Here is a 22,244-nt window from a genome sequence, read left to right on the forward strand (position 1 = left end):
ACTGGGTTAAATGGGAATTTACTGGATCAAGTCAGAACATAACAAATTCTTACTTATCCGGTGTAATTAATGTAAAATTATACTCTTCTCAACAGGGACTGCACGGTAAAAGGGATATCTGGTTTGCTTAGGAGGTGCCCCCATTAGCTGCCTTTTTTTTTTTTTTTTTTTTTTTTTTTTTTTTTAACATGCTCAAAGCAATCAGCCAGTAGAGCCAGACACTGTCCTCAGGTAACCTCGCGTAGCTGCCTTGAGTGCAAAACACTGTCACTTCTCAGACTTTGCACACTGTGATCGGCTTCCTTCCTTCACAGCCGTCCCCCGGGGGAGGCCAGAAGTGCAGCCGGCCCTCTCCTCGCTCGCGTGGCACCGGCACCGTGCGGCGGCAGCAGGGCTGCCAGCAGCCCCGCAAATCTCCGTGCGCTTTTTGGGGAGAAACCCTTCCAAATTCAATTGACAGAAACACGGATACGTGGTCACCGTCACTTTTTAACTTCCCCTTTGGATTATTTTTTTTTTTCTCCTTGCTAGAAGCTCCTACTTGCTCTCAGTTTCAAAGCTTTTTTATGATTATTTCCACCAGCCAGACAGACTTTCTGCAGCGATGTCCAGGAAGAAAAATCTCTTAACGTGTCTTGGTGCTTTTTGGGGGACCACAGCAGCTCACAGGACTAACGTCCCCATCCCATCTCCCCACAGAAGGGACCCTCAGCACTATCCATGCCACGTGTCACCACGACAGCACTATCCCTGAGCAGTTTCAGCTGCTACAGCAGAGGAAAGCAGAACTCAGAATAGTAACTTTAGAAGAACATCTTAACCTGGAGGAAAAGAGAAACATATCCTGCAAATTACACCCGTGTTTAGGTACACTAAGTGGGTAACAAATGATTTAAGTGCTCCGGGAGGGTTAAAATTCAGCTGCTGAATGCTATGCCTTTATCCAGCAAATCCCTACCTAAATCCACAGACCAGCTTCTGATCAGAAAACCCCGAGGCAAACCTGAGCTACTTCTACCTGAATCCCTGCCACCAACACCAAATTTACAAAGGTGTGCCTCTGATCCAGACCCGACCCGAAGAGTGATGTCTTTGGGAAGGCTGAACAGTGGCTTGGTAAGCAGCGCATGTCCCTCAGGTCAGCCTGCATGGGCTGTTACCAAGTGGAAAAGGGACCCTGGTGAAAAGGCTGCATCCATTAATTGTCTGGCTACAAACAGTTTGCATGTGCTCGACTGTTTTTGTTGGGGTTTCCCACCTACCTCTGTTGAAAGTTGCCGGAGAAAAGCTGGCTGGCTATTTGGCAGAAGATTCTCCCTGATGGGATTTTAACCAACAGTCCAGGTGCCCAGTAGACATTACTGATGCACAGTTCCAGCTCTGTTTTTTTTTTTATTATTATTATTTTTTACTTATTTATTTAAAGTTTTATCCATCTTCACTTACAGCACGCAGTGCACTTATTTTCAGCTCAGGTTTAAAAACTCACCAGGAGAAAAACTGTAATACCTTATCCTATCAGACTAATAATGCAGAGCTTACATGCCCTTTAAATCAGAATTGCTTCCCCCCAGCCAACGGTGGATAAAATTGTTCTAGACTGCAGCAGATGGAACTGGAAACCTTTCCTTCCTGTTTATATCTGGGGCACATATGATCAGCCTATGCGGATAAGGCTTCAGCAAAACATTTCCAAAAGAAGTGTATCAGGAACGCGAGCATTTGCAGATAATAAATCACAGAAAAATGCTCCATTAGAGCTCTGGAAACAGCCCTTTTCACCCTGCAAAGGGGATCAAAAGCTCCAAAGTACTAAGCCAGGCTGGGCAACTTCAGTCTCTACATCCCTCAAGCATGAGAGGAGCACACAAATCTTTTGTATGTCAACAGCCAGGGCAACAGCGGAGGGAGAAGCAGAGGTTTCCCGAAGCAGCTGCTGACAAGGTGCGCTCAGGAAGGAGCACAGAGGCCCTATGTGATCGCCTTAGAGTAAGGAAGGTTTCCTGGTAGATCTCCAGGACTAGGCACTGCGAGAAAAGACTCCCCACTCAGGCCACGGACTGGGAACCTGACCAACACATGCATTTTCTAGTGCTCATTATCAGTTTCGGAGAGCAGGTTTATCTTCAAAGGCCCTAATGCAGCAGGGAAAGAGCATCCCCTGCCCTTTGCAGCCGGGGAACACAGGCACAGATATATTGACTTTTCCAAGGTTACAGAGCCAGAGACGAGGAAAAGAACCCAGATTTCTCTTGGTCTGCTGATCAGAGCCTTAAAAACACCAAACAATCCTCCCTCCAGCTTCAAGGCCACAGTTTGACGCTTAGTACTTTCGGAGGGCATAATCTGGGCACAAGTGAGGACGTGCAAGACAGGGAAAAAAAAAAAACCCTTGTTTGATCTTCACGGGAAACCCTAGCCCTGAAGTAACCTTGAGGTAACGAATAATGAAAAACATGATTTCTACTTGCAAGTTTAACACATGAGGTTTGGCGGTCATCAAAGTGGTTTTGACTCTGAAGTGAGAACTGGTGTTTTTACACTACACTTTCAGCACAGTGGTTTTAAAATCTCTCTGTAAAGATGGATACAAGCAGTTTGTTTATTAGGTTAGGAATTAAAGAGTGAACAAACAAAAAAAAAAAAAACAAACAAAAAAACATTTTAAACTCTCCTTGGCTTAATTACTCTTAACATTTATTCACTTAATCAGAAGAAAGAAAAAATCAGCTTGACTTTTTTGACAGCAAAGACAAACCAACCGGAAAATTCACCTCCTACAAGAAATGTTGAAAGGCAAAACTCTGGATAGCAACATGTTAATAAAATGCTTTCAAATACAGACACAACTCGATTGTAATGAAATCTTATATTCTCTTTGACCTGCCACCTCTGCATTCAGCTTCTCCCCTCCAGAAGACAGGGAAGAGTCTTAGATTCAAGTATCATTTTTCACCTCCTCACCCAGAGGAAGGGGCACTGCACAGGATACAGATATGCAAAACCAGGTGTCTGTGAATTTACTTTGCAAACTACCTGCTTACACAAAAATAAAATAAAATTTAAAAAAAATGGAAGAAGCTACAGTAAGGTCAGAAAATATGACTATTTCTTCAACATTATTTTGTTTCCTTCCTTAATCAATGTTGCTAAGACAGATGAATACTCTTAAATCCATTTCAAAAATAGGGAATACTGGGGGCCACTGATAGTTTTTTTTTTTCCAAGTTTGCAACAAGTCAGCAGCAACGCTGGGAATGGACCACTGCTGCCAGGCTCTCATTTTGTGTCTCTGTCTCTGCTCCGGGGCCCCAGATCTTCCCCAGCTCCTGGGAAATAGTGACTTTTATATCTAGAGATCAAAGGGGCAGCATTTATTCTCTGAGGACATGAAGTCCTAATACCAGCTAAGACTAAATGCTCTTAAATTGTTCACTGTAGGGAACTTGGAAAAGAGACTTTGTTTTGCACCATTTATAGTGTTCTGCAATCAAAAAATTTCAGAGACTGCAGGAAGATACGTACTTACATTTAGGTTTGAGATGACTGTTCCAGGCCTCACCCTAACATAATATTTCATAGGCAAATAATAAAATGGATAGAGATGGTCTTTCATAACAAGCTTCCAATTTTATTTGGTTCTATTTAATCACGTATTTTGCTGAGGCCAACTGCATTCTCTCTGGTTGCTTAGACAGTGGGTTTCATGCATTCTTGCATATATTTGAACTTTTGATCATTTTCCAAAAATTCACTGCTAGTATCCTAGGCAGCCATCACTGGGTAGTGATATGGGTCATTCTAGTTCAGAATAAAAAGGAGATGAGTGTGACTGATCCTTTTTCTCAAGGCCAAATCTCATAACAAATCATCTGGAAAACTGCCAGTGACTTCAATGAGACCAGAAATTGTCCCTACTGTTATCTAAAAAAACTTCATCTTCCTTATGAGAAAAGCAGGGTGCAAATTCTCTAGCCAGACTAGCTTCATTCTCCTATAGACTAGGAGCAGGAGAATCAGATGAAAGAGCAAAGAAAGGGATAGAAGTCTTTACTGCTGTCTGTACATTGTTGCTCATTGAATTCCAAAGTAGATGTAGGGAAAGCAGCATCGCCTCACTTCATTGCAAACAGTATTGCATCAGTTCTTTCCGAGCAAAAGTGGAAATCCTATCTTTTTTCTTTTTTTTTTCTAAGAGCTATTTAGAACACTTTTAATTTATTAAATTATATAATACAGGCCTGTTCCTGTCTTAATCCTTTGGACTTAGCTCCCAGCAGAGGGTGAATGGAAGAAAATGAAGCTGGAATATAAACTACTTATGAAGTGCCTTTTGCCAAAAAAAAAAATAAAAGGACAAAGAAAAAAAAACATGTTTTTGTTGTTTGTTTTTAATTTCATACTTTGGAAAAATATCAGTGCACCTATATGTGTGTGCGTGCACATATGTCAGAGTTACTGGAATAACAAGAAAGAAAGTGAGCTGATCTTTAAAAAAAGCCAGGAATCTGGGACTTGAATTCTCTGACTTCAATAGTGTTGCAAGGACTTGGAATGTGACAGATACTGGCATATTGTGTCCTGCTGTGAATGAGCGCTTGACTCTGAAGCTTTATAGCGTCTCTGTTCCTAAACAGCAAAACGCACTACTCACGAGGCACATCTGAAGACTTAGGATTTGATGTGCTATTCTTGACCTCTCCCTTTCCAGTGTGCAGTGCTTACCCTGTCAACTGCCTGGCCTGTTATTGACCTTTAATTTCACAATAGGCTCGTGTTGACAAATCACTTCGAAATGAGATCAACATAGATACGTAACTCATGGTACGATACAAACAGAACGGAGTTTTCAAAAGCTGGTGAGCACAGGAAAACAAGCAGCAGTCATTATGTATAAGAGGAGTTACACGTTTAGCTGTTTGCATGCTGGGCTGACATCCTCAAGTATGGTATTATATTGCTAAAGCACCTTTTTTTTTCCTGAAAGCCTATAACATTAATTTCTTTCCTTTTGTTGATCTAGTCCTATATTGTCTCTCAGTTCTGCTAGGCAGCCACCTCTAAGACGATGGCAGGTATACAAGCAGGACACAATACTGAACCACCAGGGGGTAATGGGATTTTTGGTTATTCCAAACACCACCAACCTTCCTTATCACCACATACCTCTTGTAGGAACACAAAGAGAACATATAGGAAGTCAATTTCAGGGTGAATTACATGATAATCAATTTATGTGCCAGAGGAAAAAAAAAAAAAGATGGAAGGTGGAGGGAGTTTGAGATGCCTGCCCACAATGAAGGAATTTCAGTCTTGAGCTTCATACCCCATGAGCAACCCCTCTAGCAAAGTTATCTTGTTTCACTGCTCTTTATGTTACGGGGTAAACACTTAAAGTGATAAGTTAACCACAGAATGTTTGTATTAAACATGGGCCTCCTGCTCCCTAGTTTCTATAATTTACAACAAAGAGTTTATTAAACACAACTCTTTCTGTCTGACATTCAAATCCATCTCTGCAACACACTCTCCTCTGGATTTGCGCCACAGAATGAAATGCTATGGAAAAACAAAATAAACCAAAACCCTGCTGTGGAAACAGGACAAATCTAGTTTCACATCCCCTGCAGAGAGAGAAACAAGACGGAAGTAAAAAGCACCAAATGGAGCTCATAAAGCTTCACTCTGATCTCAGCCTCCACATTCTGGCAGAAAGCACCACCTAAGAGATGTGCTCTGCTTCAAGTGACAACAGCCTCTGATTACAGCATGAGCGCAAAAAAAAATATATTGTCTGTGAACAATTATCCTGAACAAACTCTGAATAAGGGAAATCTGACGGCAGAATAAGGGGAAATGTGGTGGGAGGTAGGGCCGATCGCCCCCCTCCCTCGCCAAGGCCTTATCTCACACACCAGCCATCTGTAGTAGCTGTGCCTGCTACTACAGCTTGTGGGCTCCGCAGAGCCTCCTCTCCGCAGCCTGCCTGCCTCTCACTGCACCCGTCAGAAGCCTTCTCCACCACGGGAGGGAAGCTGGTGTAGTTTGGGAACAAAACCGATCCCTTTTGTCGCAGGTACATGCTTGTGCTCCTCGTAACACTCCACATAGCGGCACATAAGCAGAAGGGAGCCCATCCCAACCCACAGATGCCACGGGGAGTTAATGGAACTAGTGTTCGTTAACTCTCTTGATAGATCTCCAAAGAAAAATTACATATTTGTTAGCAAGTCACTGCCCACAACAGGAAGAGATTCTGGACATTTTGAGCCTAACATGACAGAGAAAGATGCACACCTTTCACTACTCATAAGTTACTATTCCTTAGCTACACCTTTGAAGGCAACCAACAACCCAGAGAGAAAAGGATGGTGAGCCTGAGGCAGGGATTCTTCGGGGGAGGATTATTACTTTTACATTACAGGCACATAAATATATACTTAAGCGTACACACCCTCGTGTACTTAGGTACGTATATAAATGGTAAAGGAAAGAAAAAGCAAACAACTAGATACAGAGAGGCCATCGTGGGATCAACCAAGCTGTCATCATACCAGCAAAACTGCTCTTAAATTCAGGTAGGAAACAGCTCTTCTGCAAAAACGCTTTGCCCAAACAGGGGAGACCCTTTAACACCTTTAAGCATGAGGGGAAATCCTTTAACACCTTTATTGCTGAAAGCCCTCTCATGATGCCCGGGACATCATGTCCACTTCTGGACTTTTGAGCTTGGTTCCTTGGCGTACTTGGCACTCTGTGTATATTCCTCGTTGGGCTTTTACAGGAAGATCATCTCTGAATCCCATGTCAGAGGATTGTCTCCATTTTAGATTACAGTCCTCTATTTGACTAAAAAGACAGCATTCCACTGTGATTTTTTTTTTTGTGTTGTTAATTAATTCATTTGAGACTATTCCTTAAATTTTCTTTTTAATGCGTTTTTGTGTGTGGGTATTATTAATCACTTCTAAAGTTGCTTGCAACTGTCAGGGATTAAAAAGTCTTTGCTAACGTACATATATAAATCTGTTTACGTTATGCATGTTTATGCACGTGTGTGTGTGCACGTATACATCACAAAACAAAGCAAAACAAAAAAACCTTCCAACTGCATCTTTCTCCCTCCTCCCTTCTCCATTCTGAGCAGGTTCCCGCTATCAACTGCTGGAGTGTGCTCACTCTACACCTAGAGCTATAATTATTTTGCTTTAATTTTACAAAACCTTTTGTTCCATTCCCACGAGCCCACCTGATCCTTATATTACACTTGCTCTATTAAAACACTCATGCAGAACAAAGCACAGTTGTACTGATTCATAAGTAACTCGCCCCCCAACCCCCTTCTCTTTTTCTTTCTACTAGGCTCATACCTCTGACTGTAGTTTCATGACACTGGCCGTGATGCCAGTCCATGTTCCCATTTTTGCCTTGTTTTCTTTTAAATCTTTTTTTTTTTTCTCCCAAATGTTCTTAGGGTCAAATTACACTATTGTTTGCTTTTTTTTGTTGTTTTTTTTTTTTTTTTTTTTAATTGCTGTCATTCTCAGTCATTATTTTGTATTACGCTCTTTGGCATGACAACAGATATAGTGCATAGGGTGTTATGGAATTTATTTGTTGTAATCAGACTCTAGGATTTATTTGTTTTTTTTTAAATGATTCATACAATACAGGCACTAAAGCTAGCCCAAGATGTTACTGAGGCAAGGAGAAGACCATTTTTAGCCCAACCTTTGACATCAGCATCCCCTATCTACAGGAAAAGGGCACAGAAGCTTAGGTCGCGCTATTACCTGAGCATGGCCTGCATGAGCCACCGCACTTTACAGAAGACTAAACACACTGACAACACTTGCAACAGGATCTTCAGAGGCATTGGGCATTTCAGATTTAGGAAAAGAAACCAACAACACACACAACAAAACACCTTCTCATAAATTATTGCTGAAAAACTGAAGGACAGAGCCCAGCTCATCAATAAAGATGGGAACAATAGAAGGGCTTTTCCGTCTATTTGTCCTGTACAACAACAACTTTGAGCTGAGACAGCCTTTATTTTCTGGCTTATAAAGCACCAGGCATGTTGTTAGTACCAAGGAACGGGTAAATAGTAATCAGCCAGAACAGTGAGGAGTGGATGCTTATGAAGGAAACAGTAGCAAAAGGGAAATAAAATTGAGTTCTCAGCAGCCATCTTTTCAAGATGGGGAGCAAGACATTTTGCAGTGCCCTATGGCACAAAGCCGGTGGGTGGCTACTGGAAAACAGACCAGATGAAGGTGTAAGAGGAGGCAAGAAGAGGAAGGGAAATGGCACGTGCGTTTTCTTTTTCCTGTGACACGTGTAACAATGGTGAATGCTAATGATTTACGGCAATGAAAGAGAATAACAGGGAAGAAGGGGAACGTGGCAAGGCACAGAACAAACACGGCTGTAAAGGGTGCAAATGAAAGTTGCAATTTCCCAAAGAATAACCGTTCTGCACATTTTATGTAGCATGTCAAATCTATCAGATTTTCTCTTATTAAATCATCATTCTACAGCAACAATCATTCTCTCAATCAATCCCCCGTGTTGTTAACTCTTAGTAATGACTAACTTGGCAGGAACTGATGTTTACATATATTTTAAAGTCCTTAGCACTGCTCTGTATTTTTTTTGGATGGTAAATTTCCTTTACATTTTGTCTTTTGTTTTTTAACCAGTTTTTAAAGGATGGATGCATTCAATTGGAAAATAAAGTTTTGTAACACACATACACACACACACACACACAGATTATGTTAGCTCAGGAAATTGGCAGTGGGATAAGAACAATACCATTCACCTCCTGATTGCTGATTCAAATCTAGCCCAAGTGAGATAGTCACAGAAGCTGTAAACCTCCCATGGTGGCTTTGTGATTTGAGATTATATTTTATGAATCTCAATCCACTTCAGGCCAAGAACCAGAATCGCAAATCCTCTGCCTCAATGAGCATTAACTGGCATCACTGCACACAGCAACACAGGAGATGCCAAACGAAAAAAAACAAAACACCACCAAACTGGTCCTGGATACACAGATCCCACCTTATCCTGGGAACTGATCATTAAGAGACAGGGTTGGTGCATACAAATGTAGAGCATGAACAGGGAAATGTATATCTCCCTCTCTACCAAACAGAAAAAACAACTTTCCTGCAGTCACATCTGCTAAGTGCTGCAACATTTACCTGAAATGTGAGCTCCAAGAGTTCAGGAGTCCTAACTTTCCCCCAAACCAGAAGGGGTCTGGTGTTATGTCCCTGTATTACGACAGAGCCAAGAGACTAGGACAGTACAAGGAGAGTAAAGCCGAGGTTTTTTATCCCAGTTACTGAGGAGGATGCATTAAGCCTATGCACACTCCTTCCCCCCCTTAAAATCAAAAGGGGCACAAACAGACTGACTGCAGACTTTAGTCATTCTTTGGTTTACTTCTCCTGCCTAGATGGGAGGAACAATTAAGGCATTTAATTTCGCAGAAGAGTAATCCTGAGGAAGGCTGTGCTACACCTTTTACATTATTAGGGACACGACTGGTTAGATGGTGATTAGGAGAGCTATTGCGCTAAACAAAAATCCCATTGCAGCCAACAAAATAGCGATGTTGAGGCACATTTCCCATGGCTCCTTCTTTTAGGGAGCATGAATGGCTAGAATCCCTCAGGAATTACCTGCTCCACTTTCCTTCCTTAGATACATTCACTAACCTGAGGTGTGTGTGTGTGAGGGGGGGGAGGTCTCAGGACCCAAGAGTAGATTTAAGTTTTTCTACCATCTGTGCTGAAGTGCAGCCAATGCAAATTCCACCTTCAGATCTGCACTCCAGTGCCTCCCTGTTATGTTTCATTTCACACTTGTGATCTTTATTCCTTAGAAACAGGAAAAATGCACAGTTGATGAGCCATGTTTGCATGCAACTTGAATTTGTTCCTTCAGTGGTTGCTGTTTGGACGTGCACTTGACTATTCAAAGTGAAAGAGAGATAAGAAATAGAGCCACATTTTAAATGGACAGCTATTCTTCATGCCACACAGGGATTTTCAGAAGCACGTAGTTCTCTTCAAAGTTTTCAGAGGCATCGCCGAAAGCATTCACATACACAACAAGAAATCTGGTGGGAAGGTGAGATTTTCCTCTTCCTTGGCTATTTATTCATTTTTTCTTCTTTCCCCTTTGTGCCAATGAAAAGGGGGGACACTAAAAATGAAAAATAAATATGGGTTTGATGGTCTTTATCCACTAAAACAAAATATTAAAAATGGGTAGCCCTCCAAATTTTAAAGGATAGCTATGCATACATAACCACAAAATTTGTTTGTGCTTCTATTACAGAAGCTTCAGTAAAATGTATAGAATAATTATACACATAGCTAAATACAGAGAACGAGTACAGTTAAATTCAGCTGATTAAGCAGAAGAAACACAAAAACAATATCCCCCAAAACTATTAAGAGTTTGGGGGAAAAAGTACATCTTTTATATGAATTTAAACTTCAGATATGACAGAGAAAGATTATTTAATTTGGGAGATGTAAGGTTAATAATGTTGGTTCACTGGCAGAGAATCGAGATACTCACTGGCATCTTTCTAAACCTACAGAAGTTGCTCTAAGTATGTTTTGGGGAGTCTCCAGAGGGAGCCAACTTGCCAAGGGAACCTGTACGTCTGTGGAAGCACACATTACTCAAGATGATAAATTACACGATGGCTTAATCTAGCAAAGCAAAGAACCAGTACTTCAACATAATAGGTAGAGTTTCACTGGAAATAAAAAAAACCTCACTCTCGGAAGGCCCAGCAGACATTTTCAGCTCTCATTTAGCACAAAGTTTTATGGTTACTAGCTACACTTCGAAAAACCTCTTGTGAACTTGCTGGGTGTTTTGGGGAGAGCTGATTACAGCAGGGATCAAGAGAACTCAAAACCTAAGTATGCTTCAATCTGCCATGCCTCTTGCAAGGAAAAAGGCAGCACCAGCCAAGCGTAGACGCAGGAGCTCCACACAGGCCCACGCTGATCTGCTGTGCGCTGTGATGATGTGCTGTGCATTCACAGTCTGAAGAGCAAATCTGGACTCTCGTGAGTCTTAGCCTTTGTGGAAGCTCAGATCCTTTGAACTCTTTTAGCTTATTTAATAACTAACACACTGGCCTTGCGTGCACTGCTGACTCCGCCTATGCTGGAATTCCATCATTATTTTGCGTACCAAGTGACCCACCAGTTTTGAGAGGCTTTGCCAAGGATAAGAGGACACAGATGTTTACCATGACATTTGCATGACAAGGTGTTTATCTTGGATAACAGCACGGACAGTAACACAACAGTGAAAAAAACCTGTTCACGTATTTCCTAGGAGAAAAGGTCTCAGATGAAGAAAGAGTACCCAAAAAGAAGATGCTAGTACACATGCACCCTAGACTCAGCCCTAATATATCTGAATGTGGATCAGGATTTGTATTTTACAATTAGGTTCAGTGTCCTAATTAGTTTCTCAAACCACACAGAGAGCAGAGGAAGGTCACTTTAGACATATAAAAGGAGACAATAGTAAACTTTTGAAAAAACATTATAGAGAATAATTGTGCTCTGGAGGATTTATTTATTTACTAATGTAAACAGTGCACACTGAGATAACATCTGGCAATGTTTATTACAATGAAACCCAATCAATACTTCTGTCTGCTACAATATCTGTCCACAAAGCAGTCATTCCTCCTGGCACTCACAACAATACTCAGCTATCTGTTAGAGCAGCCTTAGTCAGCAAAAACGGAGGTGCTCACCTGAATTCTACTATTTGAAACCCAAAAGAACACAGAGAATCAGGTGTACCTGGACAGAAGAATGACGGAGGAAAGTCAGAGCGAGAGATACAGGGTGTAGCATTGCAAAAAACACACAAGTTATCCTTACAGCATTTCTAAAAGCAACAGATCCCAGGGTTGTTTAATATTTTTTTGTGTGTGTGTGTCTCTAGAGGTTTACACTTCGGGCCTTCCATTACTTTTGCTAGTAAGCTAACATGCCTTCTGTTGCATTTTAGAGATGCATCTAAAAATCAGAAAATTGGACTTCTCATTTCCTTTTGAAGTCAGAATTTAGAAACAACACTGAACTTTCCCACAGAATTGAAAAGACAGAAATGAATCCATCAGAATTTCCACGTAAGCCCTTCCATGCTTTCGTATTTGCATTATTGCATGATCCTGTAGAAAAGCTAGCAGCATGCCATATGACTAAAAAACATTCACTAGGCATAACCTTAGTGTTTACTGAACCTTCACCTTTTCTAAACCTGTGCCTCTTCCAGTCTAACAAATAGATTGCCATGTAATGTCATGCATTACTATGACATACGGGTGATGAACTTAAGCAAAAAAGAAAACAAAGCCACACAATATACACACGCAAAACCAATATTCTGATTTTCCCTCTTCACATTTTTAATTGATACGGCTTTACTTTTTCTCGAAACTGTCTTTTCCAAATAAAAATGATATGCCTGATTAATGTGAATATACAAAAAGTAAATGTACATTTGCCCCTCTTTAATTTCACATTTTGCTGGCTCACTGTTCAAGCTATTTCTATTTGTACAGGGCCTGAAGGTAAAACACAACCTTCTCTGCTACACCAAGTCCTCAGGCAAGAGCTCTGTTCAGAAGTTATTGTGGTGATATGTTACCTTTTTCCCATAAAAAACATCCCTCTGACAAGATAATTGGGATTGTAGTTATGAAGTGGAGAGTGAGGGGACACAATTCCTCTCCCTGTCTACAGGTAGAGATCTACAGGGCAGCCAAGAGCCCATTTTAACTCAGCCTAGTAAACTGAGCAGTGACAGCCAGTAAGTGTGGCCATCACAGAGGAATCTGTTGTATACAATAAAATGCCTGTAATTTGTATTAGGTAAGATGTTCTGTGCCAGTGTGAAGACTGGGATTTCAGATGTGCAGAATGAGCTCCGTTAATTTTTTTTAAGTTTAAACAAAGCCAGGCCAAATACACGCTCCGTTTTGAAAGCTCAGCATCGAAAATGATCAGCCCGGGAGTCTCCATTTGCAGATCAGCGCTGCAGAGGAGCAGAAAAGCCAAACTGAGGCATGGACTGGGGATTTTACACCTGGTTTTCAGCACAGCCCCTGCCTCTCAGAGGACCACTTTATCTGAACCGGGCATGGAATTTGCTGGTTCCTCCTTGGCTCCACGGAAGAAAGATCTGTTCTGTTAGCTAATATTAAATCGGGGCTAGATAAGATGGGAGAATAATTTCTAACCAATATAGTCTTATGAACTTTCACAAAAGAACTCCAGACAACCTAAAATGAGGAGATTAAAAGCGAAATAAACCTTCATTTGACCATTGTTGGGCTAAAACATGCATGACAACTACATCATTATTTAAAAAAAAAAAAAAAAAGTTTAAACAGAGCATCACATGTTTATTTTTCTGCTGTAAACTGTTTTTCTCTATATCACCTAAGGAATTTCCTCCATTTCCTCCTTTACCTTGAGGCTGATAACACAGCAGACAGGAGAGTCAGCACCTGCCCCTCATCCAGGCAGCACTGCTGGAGAGGTGGGAACTGATGCACATATGCAATGCAGCAGGCATCCCATAACCTACCCTGCAGAGCCAGGCAGCTCAAGCACATACATTTGCAACACAACCTGGCTCCACTGAAAGGAACGTGGAAAAGTCCCACTGACTTTATCGAGGCCAAGATTTCTCTCCATCGGTAAGACGCGCAATCAGAAAATGGCTGTACTCAATAAAGAAATTGTAAACAGAGTTCTGGTGGCAATTGCAGGTGACATCCTGTTTGCCTAACCTCTCCATGTGCTACAAAGAAAACTTGCTTTGTCACACAGCTTACCTGCAGCCCAGAACTTCATTCCCCTGTTGCTCTCTCTGGAAAGCAGTAGAAGGAAGTTACAGGCAAAATCCTATCCCATTCAGACATGGGGATGAAGTAGTAGGAGCCGTAGAAGTGACTGAGCCTCAGTGTTTTACAAGATAGATTTTTGTGACTCCTACCATCTCATCATGGAGAAATCAGGAGAAAAAGTCCATTACCCTTTCTAGACTTCCACCAGTGCCTCCAAGAGTAATCACGACGCAGCTCTAAGAATTAGTTCAGCGTTAGGTAAGGAATGTCTGTTCTGCTATACAGTGTATTTCTTTTTACAAGATTTCCTAGGTATAAAGAGCCTTAAAGAATAACTACTGTATGGTAAAGATACATTCTAAACATTATGACAGAGAGAGCGTACAAGATTTTCAGAAAGTAAATGCTTTTAAATGTAATTAAATCACAATAATGATAATCACATAGCTGTGCCCTTGACAGTCTGACAATGCGGGGACATCAGAAATGTTTTCCACCATCGTAAGGCATGGGAAATATATGCCTATCTCACGCAGCTGAAAGGATAGGGGGATCTAAAACCGTGTTTTAACAGCTGGTAATTTCATAAAGAGTAGAGTTAACCTGACACACCTGGATTTCTCTGGGACACTAGTGGCTGCGGCAAGGACAGGATCCATTCTGTGTTTCAGTGTAATTGCCGGTAAGAAATCCTGTCCATGAAAGAATCACCAAATCTTTAGCCTCTAGAGCTTCCCTTTGGCTTCCTCCAGGCAGCACTCCACCCAGCGAGATTCTTACCTTTGCCCTCCGTACTTGCCAAATAGCGGATAAAGACCCTACCTCTGGGCTTTGAATTCCCCTCAGAGTCAAGTACCTGAATAATTACTACACCTAGCTTGAAAGCCCCTGTGATAAATTTGGACATTGTAGTGAAGGGGCCTTTCACCATCAATTTCCACATCTCTGCAACAGACTAAGGTTTCACATATGAGAAAATAATGTCCCTGAATTTCTGGGGTTCTAACCGAATACAAAACTTTGGCCCAGTACCATTCCAAAAAACACACACATTAATGTAGGAGATTTCATATTTACTACAGATTATAATCATACATACCAATTATGATTATCTTCCTGTATTAAGAACTATCCTGGATCCTTACCAGAGAGCAAATTCTCTGGACAGGGCAGGAAAACATTTGAAGTCACTGTGACTGGTATCCCGAGGGAACAAAATATTTGCTAGATACCTAGAGGGGTGCGGGCAGATTTTCTTCAGTGAAGTTCTAGAGCTCAGGAAGACCACAGCATAACCAAGACCAGTAAATAGAACAGGAGATTTTCACAGCAAATAAATGTCTTTGTGAATGGCAAGCATGATCAGAATACAGGCAGAGGTAGCTGTGAAGAATAGTATTCTCTAAACTACAAACACAAGGAAGAGACAGCAAATAGTATTTCTGGGGTCAATATCATATGGCAAAGAGGCGCTGGCACAAATCCAACGGCACACTCAAGTGCTATCCATGCATAAATCAGTACCTATAGGAGCCTTGCCTATTGAGACCCGGGGATTTCTCACCTGTAATCATGTTGTATTTTCCATCAGGATGACACACTAATGCAAGCCCACACCCTCACGGTCACCTGATTTCTGGGTTCCTCAGCACTCCTCTCCCTCTCTGCATTCCTCAGGCTTGTGTGATGTCTGACTGCTGGAAATTCCCTCCAGTTGTTAACTGCATCTAGGCAAAAGCTGTCATCTGCACACTAAGTCAGCTCAAGGGGTAATCATTTTATAATTGTTTGCTTCAGGAATCCGGTATCATTTGTTCTGGAGAAATGACAGCCATTCACACATAAGAAGGCCAGTTTTGTATTAAAAGAGGGCAAGAGACATGACAAAACAGATTACCCTCCACACTAGAAATCCTAATGAATGGAAAAGGAAACCGAGCAGAGATGAGAATTCATCTGTCTCTGGCTCAGACTCTGAGAATGAAGTTTGGCAGGTTTTCCCATTGATGGTCTGATCTTACAACCTACACTCACAGGAACTGTGCCACTATACCCCACACCTAAATGAACTGGGACTGCAGGATCGCGACCTCAAATGATCCATATTCAGAGAGGACATTGAGGGATCTGGTGCAAAAATCCTGTCGTTGCTGGGAATTACACGCCTAATTCCATTGAAAGGTTCTGCCAGTCAAAAGAGGCAAAATAAAATAACGCTCTTCCATTTTGCAAAGTAATTACATTATTCAGAATTTCCATGCAAACATGAGCTGGAATGAAATTCCTAAGAAAACATTATGTAGACAGAAAATAATAATAATAAAAAAATAGCCTGCTGGGGAAAGCTCAGTGAAATTTTGATTCAGTGATGCCTTCAGCATTACTGACACAAACACTCTGCAAAGCCAGATACTTTTGCAATAGCCTTTAACAGCACAGACTGACCTGCCAAGCACTCGCTATCTCCAACCCGGCTATCTTGCTGACATCTGAAGGCTCCAAACGAGACAGGTATAAAAAGAGGAGGGAAGGAGCAACAGCTAGGTCCTTTTAAACCACAGGATCACCAAAACGCTATAGGATAATGACACGCACAGAACGAGAGATTCTTTTGTCGTGAGGAAATACAGAACTACCAAAACACATACGGAATGACAGCGCATCCTGTCAGGATTTTGAAGACCCTGCAGAGCATGCATTGGCACCAAAGCCACGAACATGTCAGCGGTGAAGCTCTGCAGATGATTTATTTAAAAATAAGTAAGTATTCTGATCTCTCTTGTGCCAGTGGAAACTGATGAAAACAATAGATCAATTTTGATACAACTGAGATTTAAATCTATTCTAATCTATTATTTAGATACAGGGGCAATGACGGAAAGGAGGGCAATAAAAAGAACCAGATCCTCTACAGTGAAATTCAGAGTTAAGACCACTTACACTGATGAAGAAAATAGACCAGAAAGTTTGGGTAACTGACATTCATCAGACTGCCCTACATCAGGCTCTGAAATTCAAAATGATTCAGTGAGAGTCTCCCCAGGGGCACTGATGCAAACGTGGAATAACCACAGTGCCTTTCTGTGGAGTCCCTCCCATTATATACTGGTTTAGCCGAAGAATTTCAGTTTGGATAGAACAAAATAAGAGGGCCAGGAACTGGAAAAGGCCAGGCCTGTATCATCTTTTTTTTTTTTTTTTTTCTCCTTTTGTAGCTTATCCAGGGGCATCTCTGCCCAAAGATAATATATGCTTAATGGTCTTTATAATCATGATATATGCTCAATAATCTGTAGTCTTTCTTTTATCTCGAAGCTAGACCAGCAAATGCTTTGATAAATGGAGTGAGATATTTTCCACTTCCACCATAATATCTTCAGGTGCTGAAATACCGAAGTGTTTTGCAACTTACTGCAGTAGTGCTACTGAGGGAATCAGTGCTGATATTCCCATGCCTTTTTAATACGAGTGAATCACAACCCATATTCCTTTATATACTAAAGCAACCACACACTAGAGAGCCATTTTCCTATCTTCATCTGTTGTGGCCGCTATTCTGTAAAAACAAGAGCTGCCACCTGTGATAAAAGTCAGAATTCTATTCATTTGTACGCTACAATTGATACTCTTAACATAGAGACCTGGAACAATAACAAACACCACCCTTAAACATTTGCAAGAGAACAAAAAAAAACAACAACCACCACATGATAGACTTGATCAACAATCATTTCCAGCGCTACTTTGTGCTAAGTTGTGGATGGGACTGATTAAAACCAACCTGAGAGCTAACAACATTATCAGGCTGGACAATTGTACTTTGAGATTGGCAGTTTCACAAAGTGAAAATATCTTTCAAGTATGTTTGCATGGAAATTCAGAAAACTGAAAGTTCATTATCTCCCAAGAAATTACTTTTTGCAGACTGCTTTACTCCAGCCTCGTTACATGCTCGCTCTGATCATCACCGTATTTGCACCTTTAAACCACCTCCATGGTCTGTATCACAGACTTTTGTACTAGGCTATACCTGGAGTGTCATCCAAATTTTCAACAACAGTAACAAACAAATCAGCATTATTAGTACATTGACTGGGGGAAAAAAAAATAGGCTCACAGCAACCGAAAAAATCCGTCATTTGGTGTCTACACAATTCCTTCCCCTGTCCTTCTCTAAAAAAAGAAGGGTCAAATCGAAATGCTGGCAGCCCACTGAAATCTTTGAAGAGACAGTATGGTTTCAGTTATGAGAGGATGGAAAAATGAGAACCCTAGGGATCTTTTGGGAACATTAAGCTTTATTAATCAGGAATGTACTAGCCACATACCAACATTCCCAAACGGTATGCTGAATCAGACAAATGCAAGGGAACAACAAAAATCATCTAGTCCAGCATCTGTCTTATGGCACACCCCCAGAGGTGATTTTCCAACCCACTCCTTCAAAAAGAAACCTCCCTTGCTTCCACAGTACCTAGAGGTTGCGTGTTTTACTGCCTACACAGTCAGAACGTGGTTCTTAATATGTAACTTGGTAATTTTCACTGCTCATTGAACTGATTTCTTTAGGTCTTTCTCCCAGTGGATACGAAGAACAATTAATCACTGTGCTCCTGATTATAACTTCTCACTCACTAGAATATTTTTTCTTACTCTCTTTAGTATATACAACAAAAGCAACACTTTTGGAAGCATATATTGCCATGTAGGACTCCTATGTATCCCTATGCCCCTGAGCCAGGTAACAATCAAACAGTTTCTGGTTTCTAAATGATGGTAAGACTTGGACAATTTTTGCCTTGACAAACATTTATGACCTCTCCTCATTTCCACTGGGGTTCCACAGGTAGAAATCAGGGCAGAATTTATCCCCACGACTTTATGGATTAATGCCTTGGTACAGGAAGGGGAAAAGGCAAAATTAATTCTCTTTGTTAGTGCTGAAACAATTCCTCAGTGGCAGTCAGCCTCAAGATACTGATCTTTCTTCAAAGGAAGCATACTTCCATATTTATTTCACGTTCAAACAAGTCTTCTCCAATGCCGTTTCTACGAGCCACTCCTGCATCTAAAAAGGGCTTAGTAAACTATTGAGGGCTCAAATTTTGTCAGAGGAATAGCAACTGGGAATGTGCAGGGCTCAACAAAACACGTGTTAGACATGCAATTCTAGTTAAAACAGCTAGTTACAGAAGGATAGGGCAGAGCCCTTATCCATCAGGATCCACAAGGATCCTTGTGCTGTGAAGAACGTGGTAGGGTACCTTGTTTGTTGCTTCAAAACTCTTCCTTCATTTAAAAGCACTGCTGTGATGGACGAAGCCCTTCCTAGCCCTGACGTCCTGACACTACACACGCCGTATGCACTTGGGGATGCCAGCTCACTGTGTCACATTGGCTTGGGTTCTGCCTGTTCCTTTCCTTATGCCTGCAAGCTCAGCTGAACTTATGAAAATGCAAACTGTCTTCTGTCTGTTTCATACATCAACAGCAAACAATCAGTAGCCAAAACGAATTTGTTCTCTGTAATTTGGAGTCTACACAAATGTCTCTGCTGTATAATACAGAAAAAGGGAATAAAGTTTGGTATGCAAGGTTAATTCAGCATGCAGGGATGTAGCAGGGAAACAGACAGAGAGAACACGAACAATAAAATACTCAACAGTGGAGAGAGTGACATGAGGAACACTTCTGTAAATTGGAGTTGGCCTTGATACCTTTGAGTGATGGAATTAAACAAAGGCACAAGTGAGTTGTGAAAGATCACCCCCATGAGTAGCTGTATCTCCATCCCTCGTGTTTTGTCTACACAATATACTTATTAATAATAACAATGGTTACTATTTCTCCTGTAAGAGCTTTGCAAAAAGCAACCTCAATAATGTTCACAGAGCTGTATCAGCACGAACCAGATTGAAGTGATCTGCTGAACAAGGCGCCAAGAGGTTAAATGACTTGTCCAATGCCACTCAAGGAGCCAGCATCCATCAAAATTAGATCAGCAGATCTCTTGGTCATTAATCAGACCACAAGGCCACATAAGACTGAAACTATGAAAAAATCTCACTTTTTAACCAAAATAATGCATTGTATGTTCTTTATTGGTCTTAGCGAACGGCAGCATAACTACAACCATTACTTTGAGAGCACATCCAGTGCATCTCTTGTGTATGTTTTCATTGTGCGTACAGGTTTTTTTTTTTCTTCCACACACAAAATCCATTCCCTTCTGCCTCATTCTAAAGTACATGCTGAATGCCAGCAGAGGTAACTAACTCCTCATAGTGGACTTTATCCTATTTTGGGTTAATTGCAAACAGCAAAGTACTTAAGCACATCTTTAAAGTTAAGCATTTGAGTAGTCCTGTGGAGCTCAGTGAATCTACTTGCCTATTAATCTATGTAATTTTAGTACATAGCTGAGCTGAGCACCCAGCATAAGAAGAATCAAGCCCACAGACCTTTCCCATTAGGAGCATGCCTGCACTCCATTTAAAAGGCTGTATTTTTATGCAATTGCCTGCCAGATGTTCACGTGTTGTGAATCTGTGCTCTCCTCTAATGCCATGTATCAAGTCAAGAATGTTTTTATACCAGTTGAAAATTTGGCCTCTTTTATATTAAGCTGTTACTTCAGAGACATCCACACCCTAAAACAAGGTTTCCACCCTTGAATTAAAGAACTCCAATTAAAACAAAACAAAACAAAAAACAAAACAACACACCAGAAAATTACCAGAGCATGGCTTTCCTTTTCTTCATACTGTCTTCAGGTTAATACAGGGAACCCATACTTGAATTCACTTAATTGAAGATCTCAGAATTAGAGACACCTGACTACAGTGAACATATGTAAGAAAAGTCTTAAGGACACTTCTGTTTACAATGAGGGTTTCCCATAGTTAGGTAGATATGAGGTACAGCAAGAATCACGGCCTCATTTTACAGCATACGTGTGCATACATAAAAATTCTCCCTCCTTATTCGTCTCTATTACAGGCTGCATGCCAAGGATAGAAATCATCGGAAAAAACAAAAACCCCAACATGACAAGAAACTCAAAGATTAGACACTTGGACACCTCTGTGTCATGGAATGGAAAGAAGAACTAGGCTGAACAGAAGAGATTTGGAGTCATGCACCCATCCTCCATTCACAGTTTCACTTCTAATTTACACTGCTCAACATTTCTGCCTTGATTTATTTGCCACCCTTGATAAGATAGATGCTTGTTTTTTTCCTGCACGTGAGTTCTACACTTGTGTATTTATTCCTCCTCAAAAGCTTAGACTGTCATCTCCTCCCTGACTGAAAAAGCCCATTCCAGCCAGCAGCATCCATCAGGCCCTTATATTGCTACCTGGTGTTTTGCCTTAGGGCTGTCTGCACAGGACTTACTGACCATCTGGATCCTATGGATTCAAAGAACATGCTTTAATTCACTCCTTGCTCTGCTGTTGCATTTTGGAAAGAGAAACACTATTACTTTCCAATAAAAATTATCCTGGTTGTTCACACAAAATTTCAAGACAACTTTGCAACTCAGTACTCCCAGATTCACAAGTGTCCCCTAACTTTCCCCCCCCATCCCTAACGCCTCCCCTTAAATTGTTGCTGGACCCAACAGACCCATTAGTGTGTTCAGTTTAGGCCACTGGTTTAATTGTAAGGTTAACCTCTCACGGCCAGGGAAGCTGTTCGTGGCAGATATTCAGCAATGATGAGCAGAAAATGTTAAATACAATTCACTGGCCACAGCCTGCAGTTAATGCACAATATTTAAGCAACACAATGGCATGGCCCTTGCCAGTAATGTAAAAACACAATGGAGTCGAGCCAGAATGGCACAATCTGCCTGCCTGAGTCATGCTTGGCGTTCCACACTGGAAGGGGCACGTATTCGCTGCCCACAGTGTACTGTACCCTTCAGCGAGTTTAAAATAAATCACTAAAATACAATTAAAAAAAATAATAATAAAATGGGGGGAGGGAGGGAGAAGGGGTGCAGGGAGAGAAGAAAAATCCCATGGAATAGTTAAAATATTTTAATACTGAAGTACAAAAGTACCACTTCGGGAAAAGTCTCTGGATTTCATTACAGACTGTACATTTTGATCTCAAACAAGAAAACAAACTGACTTTGCTTTGTAATATTCCACAGCTTTGCACTGCCCAACTAAAAAACATTTTTTTTCTTACTATCTACAAACTCATGGATTTTTATTCACATATTATTTCATTAAATTCAGAGCATCTGAATCTACTACATTTCTCAATACTGTTTTGCCTGCCTGTTCTTCAGTCACTGAAGTTCCAAATCATAATT

The 22,244-nt window shown here is 41.1% G+C and overlaps 1 protein-coding gene and 1 long non-coding RNA gene across 37 annotated transcripts in view; one reads left to right on the plus strand and one right to left on the minus strand.

Moving 5' to 3' along the window:
* Positions 1–22,244, minus strand: part of ZBTB20 (zinc finger and BTB domain containing 20) — a 457,627-nt gene that overhangs the window by 296,011 nt on the left and 139,372 nt on the right. The window lies entirely within an intron of this gene.
* Positions 6,502–22,181, plus strand: LOC311430133. The gene is made up of 2 exons (XR_014688585.1): positions 6,502–6,578; positions 20,918–22,181. It is a non-coding gene; the product is annotated as an uncharacterized lncRNA (long non-coding RNA).

This window comes from Aythya ferina (genome assembly GCF_964211825.1).
Source record: "Aythya ferina genome assembly, chromosome: 1".
NCBI classification, from domain to species: domain Eukaryota; kingdom Metazoa; phylum Chordata; class Aves; order Anseriformes; family Anatidae; genus Aythya; species Aythya ferina.